Here is a 21,985-nt window from a genome sequence, read left to right as displayed (position 1 = left end):
TCATGCCTTTATAACTTAGGACACGGTAGCTAAAAGTTTCCTATGAATGTCTTGAATAAAACAACTGACACGTTTAGTCTTCATACTATAAGCAGCACGATTTCACCAACTGAGGGTCAACAGCAGGGTCAATCAGTGATACACTTCTGAAATATAATTCTTCTTGTTACATTAAGCCAGCCATCGAAGGAGCTTCTGGAATTATTACTCTGCGCAGGATATAAAACCTATGCCTTTAAAATTTGTTGAAAATGGGTCTGCCTATATTTGTGCGTGTGTGTGTGAGAGATTCAGTGCAAACACTTAGAGTGCAATAGTGTGAGACGAACCTGATTCAAGAGTGAATCATTTGCAAACTGTGTAAACCTAAAGATTAAAAAGATTGGGATTTAGAAGAATGAGATTCTGAAAGGGTTTGATAGAGAAAATGCTGACAGAAAGTTTCCCCTCATTGTAGTATCTAGGCATAGTCTCGGAATAAAGCCATGCCAATTTAAGACTGAGGTGAGGGAGAGTTTCTTCTCTCAGAGAGTTGTGAGTCTTTGGGACTCTTTGTCAGAGTTGTGGTGACATAGTCCTTGTGTATATTTAAGGCTGAGATAGATAGTGTATTGATCAGTAGAGAGAAATCATGGTTTATGAAGATAGGGCAGGAAAGTGGATGTGATGAATGTTGGATATTTCTATTGAATGGTGGAGCAGGCTTGAGGGATTGAATAACTTACTCCTGTTTGTATTTCTTATACTCTTGGGCATTTGTACCATCTATAACAATTGAGTATAAATTCTCACGACTTGAATGGTACTTAGAGTCATAGAGTCATAGAGATGTACAGCATGGAACAGACCCTTCGGTCCAACCCGTCCATGCCGACCAGATATCCCAACCCAATCTAGTCCCACCTACCAGCACCCAGCCCATATCCCTCCAAACCCTTCCTATTCATATACCCATCCAAATGCCTTTTAAATGTTGCAATTGTACCAGCCTCCACCACATCCTCTGGCAGCTCATTCCATACACATACCACCCTCTGTATGAAAAAGTTGCCCCTTAGGTCTCTTTTATATCTTTCCCCTCTCACCCTAAACCTATGCCCTCTAGTTCTGGACTCCCCCACCTCAGGGAAAAGACTTGGTCTATTTATCCTATCCATGCCCCTCATAATTTTATAAACCTCTATAAGATCACCCCTCAGCCTCCAACGCTCCAGGGAAAACAGCCCCAGCCTGTTCAGCCTCTTCCTGTAGCTCAGATCCTCCAACCCTGGCAACATCCTTGTAAATCTTTTCTGAACCCGTTCAAGTTTCACAACATCTTTCCCATAGGAAGGAGGCCAGAATTGCATGCAATATTCCAACAGTGGCCTAACCAATGTCCTGTACAGCCGCAACATGACCTCCCAACTCCTGTAATCAATACTTAGAGAACGAAACTGATAGACCCTTTGTTCCCATTTGTCCAAGAGAAAAAGAAAATAAAAAATATCTTTTCCCATCTTATGAAGCCAAAGGTACTTTTCAGTCAATACAATATTTTTTGAAGTGTTGATTCAGTCTTAATTTAGCAACTAAACCTGTTGAGATCCATTAAAAACTATTTTGACAGCTGAAGTCACCAAACTATCTTTTATTCAGGGTTAAGGTACAGTAAGAAGAGATAACTTGCTGAAAAATTAATGACTTTACAAATAAGGCATCCTTAAACTTAATTTTATCATGAGTTCCAAAGGATTAGGGTTGCTTTTGTGGATTGGAGATTTTATCTTGCACTCCTCTTTGCAAATACCTCAGCAGCCTATTGACATTGCAGGCTCGGCTGTCTGTTGCAAAATCCTTATAAGTGGCTCGCTTTCAGAGAGCAGGCCAGCTCTCAGCACAGCCAGAGGTGCTGCACTGGAGCTGACGGGGGCAAGTAACTCTTGTGCATGACAGTTGACTGCTGCCTTAGCCAATGGTCACATCTGTCCCCATCTTGCCTTGATTTTATAAAACTCATTATAACTTCATTGTTTTTCTACTCTATATTTCTATAACAGCTCCAGAGCCTTTCAATCATTGGGTCAAAGTCTGGAATTCCCTTCCTCAGGGCATTAGGTGTGTGCCTACATCAAATGGACTGCAATAGTTCAGGAAGGCAACTCATAACCACCTTCTCAATGTCAACTAGAGATGGGCATTAAATACTGCGATGTCCACAGCCTATGTCTGTATAAACAAAAACTTTCTCGACCTGTCCTAACTTCGGCAATCAGTCCACATATACTCCCAGCTACCTGATCCTGCACATTCTTTGGAATGGTACCCTACATGCATCTCTTTGACCTCTCTATCAACATATTTCACTCCACTCTTCTCTGCATTAGATTTCATCATTGCGTGTCCACCCATTTCTACAGCTATCCAATGTCCCCATGAAGTTCAAAGTAAATTCATAAACTTCACAATAATTCAAATGTTTATATCAACTACAAATTTTGAAGTTTGTGCCAGACACTCCAAGTTTAAGTCAAAATACACTGAGTCCAATGAACTAAGTGCTGGAGCCTGGAATGTCGGTAATACTGAAGGATCTCTGAGCAGGGTCAGCAACCAAGAATCTGGGGTATGGTGGGGGTCAATGCAGCAGAATTGGGGGATGTTGTGGAAGAATCCATGGAAGCATAGAGTAACATTCAGAAAAATCTTTGAAGTCGGGGCCCTGATTAGGGCAGAGGGCCCATATTGGAGGTGCCATCCCATATTCCCTCCCATATCCAAGCTTGTTGGGCCTCTCCCACTGTCCTTGATCTCCTCCTCCAAGAAACTGCAGACAGGCACGATATGAATCTAATGTGGCATTACCATCATTACCCCATCAAAGTTCTCTCTCATCTCATCAAAGAACTCAATCAAGTGAGTAAAAAATGATTGGTTTCAATAAATCCATTTGTCTATTGAAATTTATCTACATAGAATCTATAGAATCAATAGAATCCCTACAGTGGAAACAGGCCATTTGGCCCAACAAGCCAACACCGACTCTCTGAAGAGAACCCCCCTCCAAGACTCACCCCCCCCCCCATCCTTGTAACCTCACATTTCCCATCGCTAATCACCTAACCTACACATTCCTGTACAATATGTGGACTTTAGCATCTCCAATCCACCTAACCTGTACATCTTTGGATTGTGGGAGGAAGCCGGAGCACCAGGAGGAAACCCACGCAGACACAAGGAGAATGTGCAGACTCCACACAGTCGCCTGGAATTGAACCTGGGTCCCTGGTGCTGTGAGGTAGTAGTGAAAGCCACTTAAAAAGCCTCTCCCACTAAGTTTCAACTAACTGACCTGTAGTTGTTGGGTTTATCCTTACACCTTTTTATGAAAAAAGGATGTGACATTTGCCATCTTCCAGCCCTCTGATACCAATCCTATACCTAAGGGTGATTGGCCACTAGGACTATGATGGAGCACTTAACAAGAAAGATTGTAAAATTGGACTGTTTATCACTCATTTTTCTGCCTTTTTTATTCTCTGTCTTGATTTATTTTTCTGTGTTTTAAGATGGTGCCAGAGAGTGGCGACACTACACAACACTTTTCACTGTATTTTGGAACAAGATACACTTGATAATAAATAAATGGAACTCAAAACTTGATTGGAAAGTTATGGCTGATGCGTCCGCAATTTCCAGCCTTACGTCTCTCAGCTTCCTCGGGTGCATCTCATCCTGACCCGATTGTTGATCAATGTTAACAGCAGCTAACCCTTTAAACATCTCTTTATCATCCATTTTTGTTTTGCCTTTTTATCTGCAGATTTAAAAATATTTTGCATTCAGTTTTGCACATGCAAGATGAAAATAGCGTAAACAGGAGAAATGGACAAGTGTTTATGAAAATATGTTCAGGTTGTTATTAAAATTGTGACCTAGATGATATCCATTCTCATGATTCCCATGAATGTCATGTCTTATCTTGAGAAGAATCAGCTCCTGCTCAAGATCTGGGGTCAACACTGGATTAACAGAGAGGGCCATGTTACAATCTGTGTTACACATTTTGATATGTGTATGGTTAAGTTTCATTCTCTGCTTCCCTTCACTGATACTAGTCCTGGAGACAAACGACTTGCAAACGTTGCTGCTTGCCAGGAGTTTTGAGTAGATTGTGAATTGTTACATCCTTTACGGTAAGTCAAACCTTCACCACACTGAAAGGGGATCGGTGCTTCAGAGGGAGCTGTTGCCAGATTTAAATGCTTCCCTCTTTTATTGGCTAGTGTTGGAGTTTCTGCTCATTATTTTTGATTGTCATTATTTATGTACATGCCTGCTCTTGCTCCTGTGTGGTTCACTGGGGTGGGTTTCTTTCCTGTCACAGATAATCAACACCACACAAAGAAAGTTAGAACAGGCGTTAAGCAGAAAAGTGTGCCCCACTAGAGTCAGGTTCTGTCTCATTTTGCTTCTCAGACCTGCACATGCCAATGTTTAACACACACACACACACACACACACAGACATATATACACATACAAACACACACACACATACAAATACACACACACATTCTTTTTTTATATTCATCAGTTCATTGCAAGAATTCTCTTTGTTCAAAGTTTGACATTGTTTTATCCCATTCATTCTTTCGCAGGATAGGGCATTGCTGATAAAACTAACATATAGCCCTTTAACAAGGCAGTTAAGAGTCATGTTCCTGTGGATCTGGAGTCATATGTAGGCCAGATCAGACAGAGGAAATTAGTGAATCAGATGGGCTTTTACAACAGTCAAAGGTGGTTGTAACAATCAATGAAGTTTCTTTTTGAACTATTAGTGAGACTAGGTTTGGATTCCATGTTGTTAATTATTTGATTTTAAACTCCAACAAATGCCATGGTGGAAATTAAGCCCATATCCTCAGAGTGTTATGCTGGACCTCTGGATTGCTAGTGCAGAACGCTACCATCTCCACCCTCTCTGAGAAGCCAGCATCCCTCTGCAATACAGTAGAGTTGGAGAGTTGGTCATGACAGGCCACAGGTTTACGCAATGGGTAAAAGAACCATTAGCAAGATGAGGAGAGTGTTATTATGAATTGGGGTGTGTTGCCTGAGCAGGAAATAAATTCAACATTGACTTTGAAAAGAGAATTAAATACATAGTCAAAAAGGAAAGATTTACATGGCGAATGGGGTGGCGTTAGTGGCAAGCTAATTTCTTTTGTAGTTTGTTCATGGAATGTGGGCATTGCTATTTAGGCCAATATTTCTTGTTCATTCTTAGTCACCTGGAGAGGAATCAACCACATTGCTAAGGTTCTGGAGTCACATATAGAGCAGATCTGGTAAAGGCAGCAGAATGGACGAAAGTGAGGACTGCAGATGCTGGAGATTAGAGTCAAGATTAGAGCGGTGCTGGAAAAGCACAGCAGGTCAGGCAGCATCTGAGGAGAAGGAAAATTGACGTTTCAGGCAGGAGCCCTTCATCAGGAACGGCATCAGAATGTCTTTCGTAATGGTCATTAGTGAACCAAATGGATTTTACAATGATCAGCAGGAGTTATTCGATGGCCCTTAGACTGGCTTTTTATTCCAGATTTTTATAGAATTCAACTTTCATCATGTTCCTTGGTGGAATTTAAACCCATTTCCCTCGAATATTAGACTGGGTTCCAGGTTACTAATCCAGTGACACGACCACTATTGTGTAATTGCATCCCTTAGTTAATAGAGCACAGTTCATATGTGTTTTCATTTACAGTTCCAACTGCATGGTATTAAGTAGGCAAAGACTATACAGAGAACAATGGCTTCTGGAGGGGCTAATAATTATGTTCCTGTAAAGTAAGGCATAACAGGGACTTGGGTATTGTCCTTTTGGAGCCAGTAAAGAATGTGTGTGCATTCTACTTTACAAGGATAGCATTGACAATGGCCTTTCCCTTTGCTGAATTATGTTATCTTGTGCATATTTATGCGATTCCCACTTCTTAATCAAGACACACTTCAATTCTGTTTGTGTACACTTTGCACCTGAGCTGCTCGTCATGATTGGCTCTCAAATATTAATCCAAATTTTGCACCTCCACCTCCATCATTGGCTGAGAGATGAAAGGATCCATGTGCAAACATATGAACAAGGAGTAAGGAACAAAAGGCAACTGGCCCTTCAAGCCCATTCTGCCATTCAATAAGATCTTGGTGGATCTGACTTTAGCCTCAACTCTACATTGTTACACAGTCCCGATAATCTTTCATCACCTTGGTCATCAAGAATCCACCTACCTCTGCCTTGAAAATATTTAGGCATTTGACTCAAGTAGAAGCCCAGGAGTTGATGCAAATTTCTTAACCCAGGCTTCACAGCCATTCTAACTATTTGTACCGATACTCAGAGAGCCTACTCAACAAGTGGAGACATCAAAACTGAGTACAAGACTGCTATGAGGTCCGGAGGAATGTGAGCTATAAATGTTGATTGGGTTACTGATACCCTGAGGCCCTTTGCTGCTTGCTGGGTGATCTGGACCCAGCCTGATATTGTACCAATTACAACCAGCAAAGATGCTGATGGCTGACATTGGGGAACCAGAACCTGTAAACTAGACTTGGCTGTTAACATGGACCAAGGCTCCTGTCTTTTTCTCTCTCTCTGTCCAAACAACCAACAGTAGCATGGCACAGTGGTTAGCACAGCTGCCTCACAGCTCTAGAGTCCCTGATTTGATTCCAGTCTTGGGTGACTATCTGTGTGGAGTTTCTCCCTGTGTCTGCGTGGGTTTCCTCTTGTTGCTCCAGTTTCCTTCCACAGTCCAAAGATGTGCAGGTTCAGGTGGATTGCCCATAGTGATTAAGGATGTGTCGGTTAGGTGCACTGGTCAGGGGTAAATATAGGGGACTGGGTCTGAGTGGAATAATCTTCAGAGCGTTGGTGTGGACTTGTTGGGCTGAAGGGCCTGTTTTCACACAGTAGGAACTTTAATAGTATTCCACACTTTGTACTTAAAATTGGTCCTTTTTGATATTTCAAGGTGCTTTACTGATGAAGTCAGCAGGCAATAGAAACTTGCTGAAGGTTTTGAGGCACTATAATAGCATCATTATCTCTGGACTGGGAGGCCAGGGTTCAAATTCTACTTGCTCTGAAGGTGTGTTGTAGCATATCTAAACAGATTAACTAAAACTAATTTGTAACATGCTAAGCATTTCAACAATTAAGCAGTGATAGATGTGTTTGGGTAACTGATCCATAAACGTTGGGGTTTATAGCCGTGAAGACGGTCACTTAGTTCTTTGAGTCTGTACTAGCATTTTGAAAGTTTAGTCTCTGTTTGGTTCCCATTCTCCATATCCCTTCACTCAACATTTTCCAAGTTTGTTGATTTGACAGAGCCAGCCGATCAAGCATAATTAGATATAAGTAGGTGGGAGGTAGGCAAATCCGATCAAGATTATCCGATCAAAATATTAACTCTTATCAATTAATAAGGTATTCTCACTAACCATTTCCACTTGCTTCTCATTTTATCATTCTGAACCTATCCCTCCACTGTCTATCAAATGAAATAACTTGAGACTGACGCATTGTCAGCATTCATTTGCCTTCCTATTATTTGCCTTCCTATCACGTTCACCTCATCCAAATGAGTTTCCCTGGCAATTCTATCATACTTAAGTTAAGTATCTTGGTTGCAGCATCCGATCTTTTGGAACCTCATTCTTGTCAGAAACAGTCGTTTTCACAGCCTCGGGACATGCTTTATTGAAAATCTGTGGTATGCGAGCAGCTTATAGGCATGAAGTGTTTAATTCTGAAGTCATACGATATTGAATAAGTCATCACAACAAATCACTCGGTCCATTACTCTCATGACAATTACCTTCATAAAAATGGTTAGAGAAAGGTCATACCTCCCTGAAAAGGAATTAGTTACAGTCAGGTCAGTGGAGAATAAATTCTGATGAAGAGTCACCAGACTTGAAGCACTAACTTTGCTTTCTTGCTTCAGATGCTGCTCGACCTGCTGAGTTTCTTGAGCAATTTCTGTTTTTGTCACCTGGCTTCCTAAGTGTTTTTCTGTTTTATTTTCTAGTATTTGATTTATTTCACCATATTACTTCTTCAAAATGTTGTTATTTTGATGGTAATTTGTCTGAAATGTAATGGAAGCTCCATGCCATTAAAGTTAAATGTTGAGTCTGACAAACAACAGATTACTGAGGAACTTAAAAACAAGTCTATTCTGGCAGGGCCAGTGAGAATCCATCATTTAAACAAAAGGGCTCACAACTTAGAAAATGAATTGGAATAATCTCATTCAACCTTTTCAAAGTGGTGACAATGGAAGATGTTGATAATATCTGGTGCAATAGGAAATGTCCACCTGATAATTGGACTCATGAACAATATTTGCCCTCTCCCCACACCACCATTAATAATACTGAAATTTTAAGATGTCAGAACAGACACAGACCATTTGGCCCATTGAGTCTGTTGCTCCATTGAATTAGATGATGGAATATCTGATTTTTAAATTTGATTTGTTGCAGCCATATGTATGCACGTACAGTGGAAATCTTTGTCTTATGAGCAGTACAGGCAGATCATAGCAAACAGGAAAATATAGATCGTAGGGTGCTTAGACAGAGAGAAGCATACAAGGTTACAACTGCACAGGAGGTGCATAAAGCAAGATCAACATGATAATCCTCAAAATTAATTTTCTGCCTTATACCCAAAACCTTTGTGTCCCTTACTGATTAAAAATCTGTCTATCTCAGCCTTGAATATACTTAACAACCCAACTTCTGTCGCCCTCCACAGTGAAGAATTCCACAAATTCATCATCCTCTGATAGAAAAATATCTTTCTCTACTCATCCATAAATAGATAGTCTTTACTATGAGATTATACCCTCTGGTTCTGGACTCTCCCACAAGGGGATACACCTCTCCACATTGAACTTGTCAGACTCCTTAAGGATCTTATTAATTTCATTAAAGTCACACCTCATTCTCCCAAACACCAATGAGTACAAGCCCAAATTACTCAACCCCGCTTTATAAGAAAATGTCTCCATGCCCAGGATTAAACAGATTTATCTCAATGTTGTTTGTGGGAGCTTGCTGTGCACAAAACAGCAATGTATATTTATATCACACCTTACTGTTATAAACTATCCTAAGGCATGTCATGGGAACACTGTAAAATAAAATCTGACATTAAGCAAAATAAGGCAATATTAGGTCGGATGACAAAAAGCTTGATCAAAGAGGCATGTTTTATGGAGTAACTTTAACCAGTTGGTAAATAGCAGCAAGAGGTAGGGAGGATATTCTAGAGCCTGGAGCTTGGTCAATTGGAGATCTGGTAACAATGGAGGAGTGATTAAAATCAGGGACACTCCAGAGACCAGCATGTCTTTCATTACTATAGTAACTACAATTTGAAAGTGTTTTGGGATGTCTGGAAGTTGTGAAAAGTGCTCACTAATATCCTTTAGGGAAGGAAATCTATCATCTTTGTCCAGTCTGGCTACAATACAGCTCCAGACACACTGCAATGACTCTGAACTGCCGTCTGCTACAATGTAACAAGCCACTTGGTTAAAGGTCAGTTAGGGGGTTGGCAACAAATATTGTCTTGCTAGTGATGTTCACGTCCCTTAAACAAAACAGAAACAAAAACAAAATCTTTCTTTATTTGGAGAGAATGGGGGTACAGATGTTCTCTCTGAAAACTACTTTCTTGTTGAAAGCAGGACTATAAACTTCTGTCCAAACCCCGTCTCTTTCCCCTAACAGCCAAGAGCACAGTAACATGCACACATTCGAGTATATACCAGGCTGGTCCAGTAGACAATACGGACCATAGTTTATATCCTCCTTGACACTAGCGACTGGCAATGCCCAGACAAAGCCAGGCGAGCAGATCGCATTATTCTTTCTAATTTTAAAGTGGAATTCCAGGCGCCAAACCACTTGCATTTTAATGTGCAGAGCACTCCTTCAATATCTAGGTCCTTGCACTAATTAATTTTTATCATTTCCTGTATGCTGTAAAAACCAGTTCTGAAAGGGAGATTTTTTTCACTCACTAGGTTAAGTGATTGGTGGCTGTGGAGGGTTGATTAGTAGCGCTGTTGTCACTGATTCATGATACACTGAGGGTGGCATGAAAATATAATTCGTATGTGTTTTACTTTTTAAGTGCTTTTCATTTTCTTCCTTTGCCAGAGTATGGAATGTCTATTAACACAGAGAAAGTTGCTCCTCTGGTTAATAACTAGCAAAGCTGTTGAAACCTGCCAAACCTACTAATTAAAGGGTAAAAAAGCCCTCCTATGTTGATGTTTACAGCTTCCTTGAGTACCTGAGGCATCAAGAGCAAAAATAAATCAGTGTGAAGTCCTCATCTAATGGTAGGGGAGAGAGTGGAGACGCGTTCAAAACGGTCCATCCTCAAATGGCCAAGCGTCCTCTGACAGTGAAGATTTGCATCAGATATTATTACTGACTAGCTGCCTTTTAGGTCTGAGTTCTTACTAATGCAAAGAGAAAGAAAGAGGTAAAATAAAGCAAAAACTGAAACAAAATAGCATTCAGCAGGTCAGGCAGAATCTGTGGAGAGAGAAACAGTTAATGTTTCAGCTCAATGACAGCTCATTAGATCAAGATTAGAGTGGTGCTGGAAAAGCACAGCAGGTCAGGCAGCATCCGAAGAGCAGGAAAATCGACATTTCGGGCAAAAGTCCTTTTCGCCTAGCTCATCAGACCAAGCAAGTGGTCATATGGACCTGAAACATTGGCTCTTTCCTGAAGCATATAGGAACATAGGAACAGGAGTAGGTCATTCTGCCTTTCAATTAGATCATGGCAGATCTGTTGCTTATCTCCATATACATGTTTTTGGTCCATATCGTTTAACACCTTTGTTTAACAAGAAATTCTCTATCTTAGATTTAAAATTAACAATTTATCTAGCATCAGCTGTCATCAGTGGAAGAAACAGATGCTACCTGACCTTCACATTCAGCAGTGCTTTGCTTTTATTTCAGATTTCCAGCATCCACAATATTTTGTCACTTTTTTTACTCACTCATGCGAATTGGACATCACTGGTTGGTCCAACATTTATTGCCCATCCATACTTGCCTTTGAGAAGGTTGTAGTAAGCTGTTTTCTTGAGTGGTTGCAGCCCATGTTCTACAGATAAGTCCATAATACTCTTAGAGAGGGAATTCCAGGATTTTGATCCAGCAGAAGGATCCAACTAAGGGTGGTGAGTAGTTTGAAGGGGAACTTGTATGTGGTGGAGTGTGGAGTCATAAATGGTGCTGAAATTATGCAATCATCAGCGAACATCCCCACTTCTGACCTTCTGATGGAGGGAAGGGTCATTAATGAAGCAGCAGAAGATTGCTCAGCCGAGAACACTATTCTGAGGAATGTAGGCTTTTGTAATAAAGAAAGCTTTGTGGATTTTTACCATTAATGTCCAAACAAATTTTTATCATTTCCTGCAGTATGTTGAAATGGCCCAACTTCACAAATCCGTCCTCACAACTGACGTTTCTCATCTGCAGAACCATTCTTACAAATTGGTTGTGCACTCTCTCTATTGTGTTCACCTCCGTCCAACAGCGTGGGTCTCAAATTATGCACAATATCGCAGCTGAGGTGCAACAAATATTCAGCGTTGTGGTAGTGGTTAGATTCAAGTAGAAAAGGTCTGAAAATTTCCACAGACATGTCCTGTGATTGTGTGAAAGGCATCTAAGATGCTTCAAGAGCAAATGCTACTACTATTAAGTATATGGAAACCCCTCTACTTATGTTTGTTAAGAATTATCTCAGTTATTTATGAAAGATACTAAAAATGTGAAAGTCAAAGATTTAACACCAGCAAGAATTTAATTCTTATATTGATTTGATGCTCTTTCTCAAAGTTCATTTCATGAAGTGCAAGAATTAGGAGGAGGTAACATGCAGGATCAATAAAGTGGAACTAATTGATGTAATATATTTGGATTTCTAGAAGGAATTTCTTAAGGTACCACACATTAGGTTACTGAATAAAATAAGGGTCTATGGCGTTGGAGCTAATATAAGAGCATGAATAGAGGACTAGTTAACTAACAGAAGAGAGAGAGTTGGATAAATGGGCAGTATGACAAAATGAAACTAGTGGTGTGACACAGTAATCAGTGCTGGGGCCACAACTATTTACAATATAATCGAATGTGGAAAGTGAATGTGCCAAAGTCAAGTTGCAGATGAAACTAAACATAACTGAGAAGGCCAGGCAAGAGGGTGTTACAACAAGTATACAGAAGGATACAGCCAAGTTAAGGGATGGGGAAAAAAACTTGGCAGAGAGAATATAATGTGGGAAACATAAGTTATATACATGACATGAAGAATGAATGTTATTTAAATTGAGAAAGTTGGCAGCAAGCTCAGAGAAGAGGGATTTGTGGATTGTGTGCTCACACCAAAAAAGGAAGCATCCAAGTTCAGCAGGTAATAGGGCCGACAGATGACATCTTGGGCTTTATTTCAAATGGAATAGAATATAAAAACAGAGATGTCTTGCTCAAACTATGCAAGGCACTAGCCAGACTAAATCTAGAATACTGTACTGTGAACAGTTCTGATCTCCCATTATCTGAGGAAAGATATAGACTGGAGGCTATTCAGAGAAGGTTCACTAGGCTGACACCAGGTATGGAGGGACTGTCTTATTATTGATTCACACAGGTGTTATGGTGCAGGAGGAGGCTGTTCAGCCCATTGGGCCTGCACCATTTTGTTAAATAAGCGTCATGACCTTGTGCCATATCCTTGCCATTCCCTGTATCCTTGCACATGATTACAAGGAGAGTTTGAGTAGGCTCGATCTGTACTCGTAGAAAGATGAGAGGCAACCTTATTGAAACATTGAAGATTCTTACGGGGACTTGACAATGCATTTGCAGAGCGGTCCTTTGCTTTTATTTTCTGTCCTCATTCACTAAACTTTGCAAAAGCCAGAAAATGGACCACCAATGGAAGGAGGGCTGATTGCGTTACACTTGAACTGAACTGCCTGAGAATGGGTCAATCAGTGCAGACCAAAACGTCGAACCTGCTATCCCCTTGTCTACAGGACTTACAGGTAAACGATAGTTTTATTACCAGCTGAAACATCAAGAGGGTGGGACATGACCGTAGTGTCCAGCAGTAAGAAAGATTCCTGTGCCTGACACAATGCTGAGTGATATGAACACTTTTGTATGAAATTTCTTTGTCTATTGTATTAATGTTGGTCATTTTCAAATTGAGTGGTTAACGTTCTTCATATGAACATTTGAAGTATTTTGATGGGTCTTACTGAACAACATGACTTCCACTAGAGAAACCACATTGGTCATGCCTTCTATCACATTGACGGTGGTAAGGTTCTGGAATTCACAGTCGAGGTGGACAATGGGGTTGAATTTTATGCTTATCACAGGGCACTCCCAGGGGTCAGGTATCTGTCTCATTGCCCTGCTATAGAAAGGATGTTGCTAAACTTGAAGGGGTTCAGAAATGATTTACAAGGATGCTGCCAGTTTTGGAGGTTTTGAGCTGTAGGCAGGAACTGAATCAATTGGGCTATTTTTAATGGAGCATCGGAGGCTGAAGGCAAGATTTTACAGACATTTATGGAGCATGGACAGGGTGAATAGCCAAAATCTTTTCCCTAGGGTGGGGCAGTCCAAACCAAGAGGGCATAAAGTGAGAGGGGAAAGATTTAAAAGAGATCTAAGGGTCAATGTTTTCATGCAGAGGATGGTGCATGTATGAAATGAGTTGCCAGACGAAGTAGTGGAGGCCAGTACAAATGTAACATTTAAAAGACATCTGGATAGGTACATAAATAGGAAGGGTTTAGAGGTATAAGGGCAAAATGCTGGCAAATTGGACTGGATTAGATTAGGATATCTGGTTGATGCAGATAGGTTGGGCGAAAGGGTCTGTTTCCGTGCTGTACATCTCTATTACTCTATGGTTCTAGATTCCCAAAACAGGGAAACAGCCCATTTGCATCTAGATTGTCTAGCCCTGTTAGAATTTAATAAGTTTTAATTGGATCCCCCTTTATTCTCGTAAACGCTAGGTAACGTAGGTCCCATCAAACCAATCTTTCCTCAGAGGACAGCTCTGTCATCCCAGTATATGTCTAATGAGTTTCTGCTACACTCCCTCTATGACAAGTGTATCCTTTCTTAGATAGGATGATCAAACCTGCATGTAATACCCATGATACATTCTCATTAAGGTCCTGTAAAACTGCAGTAAGTGACTCTTACATCTAAACTCAAATTGTCTTGCAATGAAGGCTAATGCATCACTTACTTTCTTTATTGCATTCTGCACGTGTCTGTCTATGTTCATTGTCTGTTGGACAAGGACACCGGATCATTTGAGACATTCACATTCCCAATATATCACCATTTATCTAGTTGTCTGCCCCTCTCGTTTTCACACGGAAGTGAATACCTTCTCAATTATCTGTGTTGTACTGAATCGGTCTTATTTTCGTCCATGCATTCAACTTGTCTAACTCACAAGCCCATCCAGTTTTGTTCTGTCAACAAACTTGAAAATGTTCTATTTGGTTCCCTCACCTAAGTCATTCATACATATCCGGAAAGCTGGGACCCAAGCACTGATCCCTGTGGTACACCACTAGTTACTAAATGAGTCATACAGTCACAGAGATGTACAACACAGAAACAGACCCTTCAGTCCAACTTGTTCATGCCAACCAGATATCCCAACCCAATCTAGTCTCACCTACCAGCACCCTGCCCATATCCCTCCAAACCCTTCCTATTCATATACCCATCCAGATGCCTTTTAAATGTTGTTATTGTACCAGCCTCCACCACTTCCTCTGGTGGCTCAGTCCATACATGTACCACCCGCTGTGTGAAAACATTGCCCCTTAGGTGTCTTTTATATCTTTCCCCTCTCACCCTAAACCTATGCCCTCTAATTCTGGACTCCCCCACCCCAGGTAAAAGACCTTGTCTATTCACTCTATCCATGTCCCTCATTATTTTATAAATCTCCATAAGGTCACCCCTCAGCCTCCAACACTCCAGGAAAAACAGCCCTAGTCTTTTCAACCTCTCCCCATAGCTCAAACCCTCTAACCCTGGCAACATCCTTGTAAATCTTTTCTGAACCCTTTCAACTTTCACAACATCCTTCTGATAGGAAGGAGACCAGAATTGCACACAATATTTCAAAAGTGATCTAACCAATGTCCTGTACAGTCGCAACATGACCTCCCAACTCCTGTACTCAATACTCTGACCAATAAAGGAAAGCATACCAAATGCCTTCTTCACTATCCTATCTACCTGCAACTCTGTTTTCAAGGAGCTATGAACTTGCATTCCAAGGTCTCTTTGTTCAGCAACACTCCCTTGGACCTTACCATTAAGTGTATAGGTCCTGCTAAGATTTGCTTTCTCAAAATGCAGCACCTTGCATTTATCTAAATTACACTCAATTTGCTACACCTCAGCCCATTGGCTGGTCTGATCAAGATCCTGTTGTAATCCAAGGTAACCTTCTTTGCTGTCCACTACACCTCCAATTTTGATGTCATCTGCAAACTTATTAACTATACCTCTTATACTCAAATCCAAATCATTTATATAAGAGACGAAAAGTAGTGGGCCCAGCAGCGATCCTTGTGGCACTCCATTGGTCACTGGCCTCCAATCTGAAAACCAACCGTCCACCACCACCCTCTGTCCAACCTTTGAGCCAGTTCTGTATCCAAATGGCTAGTTCTCCCTGTATTCCATGAGATCTAACCTCGTTAACCAGTCTCCCATTGGGAATCTTGTCGAACACCTTACTGAAGCCAGATAGATCAGATCTACTGCTCTGCCCTCATCAATCCTTTTTGTTACTTCTTCAAAAAGCTCAATCAAGTTTGTGAGACATGATTTCCCACGCACAAAGCCATGTTGACTATCCCTAATCAGTTGACTATCCCTTGCCTTTCCAAATACATGTACATCCTGTCCCTCAAGATTCCCTCCAACAACTTGACCACTGCCAACATCAGGCTTACCAGTCTACAGTTCCCTGGCCTTGTCCTTACCACCTTTCTTAAACAGCGGCACCACGTTAACCAACTTCCAGTTTTCCGGCACCTCGCCTGTGACTATCGATGATACAAATATCTCAGCAAGAGGCCCAACAATCTTCCCTAGCTTCCCACAGAGTTCCAGGGTACACCTGATCAGATCCTGGCGATTTATCCACTTTTATGCATTTCAAGACATCCAGCACTTTCTCCTCTGTAATATGGACATTTTTCAAGATGTCACCATCTATTTCCCTACATTTTGTATCTTCCACATCCTTCTCCATAGTAAACACTGATGCAAAGTACTTGCTTATCTCCCCCATCTCCTGCAGCTCCACACAAAGGCCACCTTGTTGATCTTTGAGGGGCCCTATTCTCTCCCTAGTTACCCTTTTGTCCTTAATGTATTTGTAAAAACCCTTTGGATTCTCCTTAATTCTATTTGCCAAAGCTATATTTGCCCTCCTAATATACACCTACTGCCTTTATACTCTTCTAAGGAGCTGCTGCATGGTGGCACAGTGGTTAGCACTGCTGCCTCACAGTGCCAGAGACCCGGGTTCAATTCCTGCCTCAGGCAACTGTCTGTGTGGAGTTTGCACATTCTCCCTGTGTCTGTGTGGGTTTCCTCCAGGAGCTCCAGTTTCCTCCTACAGTCTAAAAGTGTGCAGGTTAGGTGAATTAGCCATGCTAAATTGCCCGTAGTGTTAGGTGTAGGGGAATAAGTCTGCGCGGGTTGCTCTTCAGAGGGTCATTGTGGGCTTGTTGGGCCAAAGGGCCTGTTTTCACACTGTAAGTAATCTAAGGATTTGCTCGATCTATCCTGTCTATACCTGAGAAGAGATAGCATTACAGCTATGCTGAGGGAGGATATTCCTGGAAATACATCCAGGGAAGTTTCCTTCCTTTTCTTAACCAAACCCTCAATTTCCTTAGTCATCCAGCATTTTGGATACCTACCAACCTTTCCTTTCACCATAACAGGAACATATATTTTCACTCGACTCTCGTTATCTTATTTCTGAAGGCTTCCCCTTTTCCAGCCGTCCCTTTACCTGCGAATATCTGCACCCAATCAGCTTTCGAAAGTTCTTGCCTAATACCGTCAAAATTTGCCTTTCTCCAATTGAGAACTTCAACTTTAGATCTGGTCTGTCCTTTTCAATCACTATTTTAAAACGAATAGAATTATGGTCGCTGGCCCCAAAGTGCTCCCCCACTGACACCTGAGTCATCTGCCCTGCCTTATTTCCCAAGAGTAGGTCAAGTTTTGCACCTTCTCTCATAGGTACACCCACATACTGAATCAGAAAATTTTCTTGTACACACTTTTCAAATTCCTCTCCATCTAAATCCTTAACATTATGGTGGTCCCAGTCTATGTTTGGAAAGTTAAAATCCTCTACCGTAACCACCCTGTTATTCTTACAGATAACTGAGATCTCCCTACAAATTTGTTTCTCAATTTCCCTCTGACTATTAGGGGGTCTATAATACAATACTAACAAGGTGATCATCCCTTTCTTAATTCTCAGTTCCACCAAAATAACTTCCCTGGATGTATTTCCAGGAATATCCTCCCTCAGCATAGCTGTAATGCTATCTCTTTTCAAAAATACCACTCCCTCTCCTCTCTTGCCTCCCTTTCTGTCCTTCCTGCCAGTCCTGTCTATCCCTGAGCCATGATTCCATAATTGCTATTGCTATGACATCCCAGTCCCATGTTCCTAGTCATGCCCTAAGTTCATGCTTTCCCTGTTCGGCCTCTTGCAGTGAAATAAATGTAGTTTAATTTATCAGTCCTACCTTGTTCTCTGCTTTGTCCCTGCCTGCCCTGACTGTTTGACTCACTTCTTTTCTCAACTGTACCAGTCTCAGATAGATCTCTTTCCTCAGTATTACCCTGGGTCCCACCACCACCCACCCCCACTCTCCCCTCCCCCCCCTCCCCCCACCCACACCGCACCTTACTAGTTCAAATCCTCCCAAGCAGCTCTCGCAAATTTCCCTGGCAGTATATTAGTCCTCTTCCAATTTAGGTGCAATCCGTCCTTCTTGTACAGGTCACTTCTACCCCCAAAGAGATTCCAATGATCCAAAAATGTGAATATTTCTCGCATACACCAACTCCTCAGCCATGCATTCATTTGCTCTATCCTCCTATTCCTGTCCTCACTAGTTCAGAGCATTGGGCATAATCCAGATATTACTCCTCTCGAGGACCTCCTTTTTAAATTCCTGCCTAACTCTCTGCATTCTCCCTTCAGAATCTCACCCTTTTCCCTTCCTATGTCATTGATTCCAATCTGTACAATGACCTCTCCCCTTTGAGAACATTCTGCACCCTCTCTGAGACATCCTTGATCCTGGCAGGGAAGCAACACACCATTCTGATTTTTCGCTGCTGGCCACAGAAACATCTGACTGTGCCTTGGACTAGATAATCCCCTAACACAATGACTCTCTTGGAACCCGATGTACCCCTCATTGTATTAGAGTCAGTCTCAATACCAGAAACTTGGCTGTTTGTGCTACATTCCCATGAGAATCCATCACCGTCTCCATTTTCCAAAACAGCATACTTGTTTGAAATGGAGACAGCCACAAAAGTTAAGTGAAGCATTTTAAATGTGGCCTTGGGGCTTTGCTGTAAGTTTGCAGTGGTGAATAGAGTGTGTTCTTTCTGATGAAATGTTTTTATTGAGATATGCACTACCTTCCTACCTCTCTTACCTTTCCTAGAGTTAACCCATTTATGTGACTGTGTCAGCACATTTTCTTCCTTCCTATAACTGCCATCCATCACACCCCCTTGCTCTTGTAAATTCCTCATTGCCTCTAACTGTCACGCCAACCGTTCCATTCGATCTGTTAGAATTCGCAACCAACAGCATTTATTGCAGATATAATCCTCAGTAACACGTAAATTCCCACATCCGACAAGAAAAGCATATCATTCTACTAAAGGCTATTATTGCTTCTGACAAACCTAGAAAGTAGCACCATCTTATTTCTCAACAAAACAGTGCTCCAGGCTAACTTAATACTTATGGCTTATATTTTTAAGTTTAATCAAGAGACATATCTCAATAAAAATATTTCATCAAGAAAGAACACATTCTATTCACTACTGCAGACTTACAGCAAGGCGCCAAGGCCACACTTAAAACTACTCACTTCTCAGTCTCTGTGCTGTGACCTCTCCCAAACAGGTTCCTCCAAGATCAGTTGTGAATTTCACTCTTTGCTAATTTTCCCAGTGAATCTGGATAATGACCCAGTTATTCGCACCCTGTTTCCAATCTGTCAACAATTCTCAATCCATGCCAGTACGTTACCTCCTATCCCTGTGGGAGCACATAAAAAGCCTTCTTGCAATCATAATTTAGCTTAACATTGCTTTCTCTAGTTCCAGATCCTCTTGGACAACAGTTGCTTCAGACTTATTCTGACTAAAATATTTAAAAATATTGAATGTTTCAATTAAGTGCCTGCTTAACTCTCTCTGTTCTGAGAACAATCATACACTCCCAAGAATAAAAATAATTACCTGTACCATAAAACACAGGTGCTCCCTTGCAGCATGTTGTTAAACATACGGCAATGCTACATAAATACCCCTTAATTAATGAACCTGCTGCATATTTAATCTTTCAAACCAAGGATATTGAGCTACTTCTACTCAAACACTGAACAAAATCACCACATATAATGATACTTTATCCAAGAAAGAAATAGGTGCCCAACAGCAAGATACTGCTGATGCTGCAAAATTAACATTAAAACAGAAATTACCAGAGATTCACTGCAGAACTGGTAGCATCTGTGGAGAAAGAAGCAGGATTAAACTTTTAAATTGCTGACAAGATTTCCTCCTCTCCCTTTTCACTATTTCAAAGGAACTGTTCCTTCCGTGACACCCGTCCTTAATCACCCCCAGTATCCTCCCCCGTTCCCACACCATCCCTCCATGCAAATGCTGCAGGTGCAACATGTGCCCTTTGATCTCTTTAATTTCCACGCTGCAGGGTTCTGAAAACTCCTTCCAGGTTAAACAACAAATTTACTTCTCCTTCTTTCAAGTTCATCTGTCAAATTCATTGCCTATAATATGGAGAAGCAAAATGCACATTGGGTGATTGATTTGCTAGACAGCTCCATTCAGTCCATAAGCATGACCAGAACTTGGATTTGCTAACTATTTTAATTCACTCATGGCTTCCTGTACTGTTTCAATTAAATAAATTTTGATTTGACCCATTATAATCTTTTAGATTCCACTTTGGGTTCAACAATTTCATATTATAATTGCTGTTCTTGTTTCCCTCAGACTGGACGGAACAGTGGCCCAGTGGTTAGCACTAGGCGAAAGTGAGCATTGCAGATGCTGGAGATTAGTCGAGAGTGTGGTGCTGGAAAAGCACAGCGGGTCAGACAGCATCTGAGAAACAGGAGAATTGACATGGTTAGCACTGCTACCTCAGAGCATTAAGGACCCAGGTTTGATTCCAGCCTTGTGCATCTGCCGGTGTGGAGTTTGCACATTCTCCCCGTGGCTGCGTGGGTTTCTTCCAGGTGCTCCGGTTTCCTTCCACAGTCCAAAGATATGCAGGCTAGGTGAATTGGTCTTGTTGAATTGTCCATAGTGTCAAGGGATGTGCAGACTAAGTGGGTTACCCATGGGGAATACAGGGTTATGGGGATGGGATGGGTCTGGGTCTGGGTTCGATGCTGCTCCAAACATTAATACAGATTTGATGGGCTGAATAGCCTACTTCCAGAGTGTAGGGATTTTATGATTCCATGGAGCTGTTGGTCACATTTCTACTGTTGCCATTCACACTTCCTCTAGACCCATCTTTTGTTTCTTTACTAATACCTTTGCCACCCCTCCCCCATCATTGGCCATTTGGCCATTTATTTGTATCAATTGCTAGAAACTTTTAGACCACATGGTATTTGTCTTTGCCATGGCAAAGGCAAACACAGCTTTGTCAACCCTGCACAGCCCTCCTTACCAATAACTGGAGGCCTGTTTCAATATTGGGAGCTCTGTTTCATAGATTACTCAGCAACAGTCTGACATAGACACATTCATAGAATCATACTTTACAAGACATTATACCAGACCATATCCCTCAGTATGGTCCATTCCACTGGCAGAAGAGGCCCAGCAGAGGTGGGGACACATGACATACCATCGAGAGGGAGCTAAAAACAGAATCATAGAACTTAGGAACAGGTGTACGTCATTCAGCCTTTCAGACTTATTCTGCCATTCAATAAGATTGTGACTGATCCTTCATCTCAAAGCCATATTCCCACTTTCTCCCCATACCCCTTGATTCCTTTAACATTTAGAAAGTTATCTATCTCTACACTGAAAATGTTCAGTGATTTATCCTCCATAGCCGTCCATGGTAGACAATTTGATTCTACCCTTCAGTCCTAAAGGCCTACCCCATACCCTGAGACTGTCTCCTGGTTGTCGAGTAACCAATCAGGGAACACATCCTCCCTGCATCAAATCTGTCCAGCCCTATTAAAATGTTATCATCTCCAACAAGAAACAATCTAACCAGTGCGCTTTGCCATTTAATTGCATTACCACCACCGAGACCCTCACCGTTTGCATTCTGGGGTTTACCATTGACCAGAAACTCAACTGGAGAGCCATACAAATACAGTGGCTATAAGAGCAGATCAGAGGCTCAGACTTCTGCAGCAAATAACTCTTCTCCTGATTCCCCAAAGCTTGACTCCAGCTGGGAGAAGCAGCATTCTTAATTGGCAATGCATTCACAAACATCCATTTCCTTCAACACCAAGAGTCAGTAGCAGCACTGCCTACCATCTACAG

Source organism: Chiloscyllium punctatum, chromosome 2 (assembly GCF_047496795.1).
Source record: "Chiloscyllium punctatum isolate Juve2018m chromosome 2, sChiPun1.3, whole genome shotgun sequence".
Lineage (NCBI taxonomy): Eukaryota > Metazoa > Chordata > Chondrichthyes > Orectolobiformes > Hemiscylliidae > Chiloscyllium > Chiloscyllium punctatum.
The sequence above is the reverse complement of the archived record's forward strand: the minus strand, read 5'-3'. Positions refer to the sequence as shown.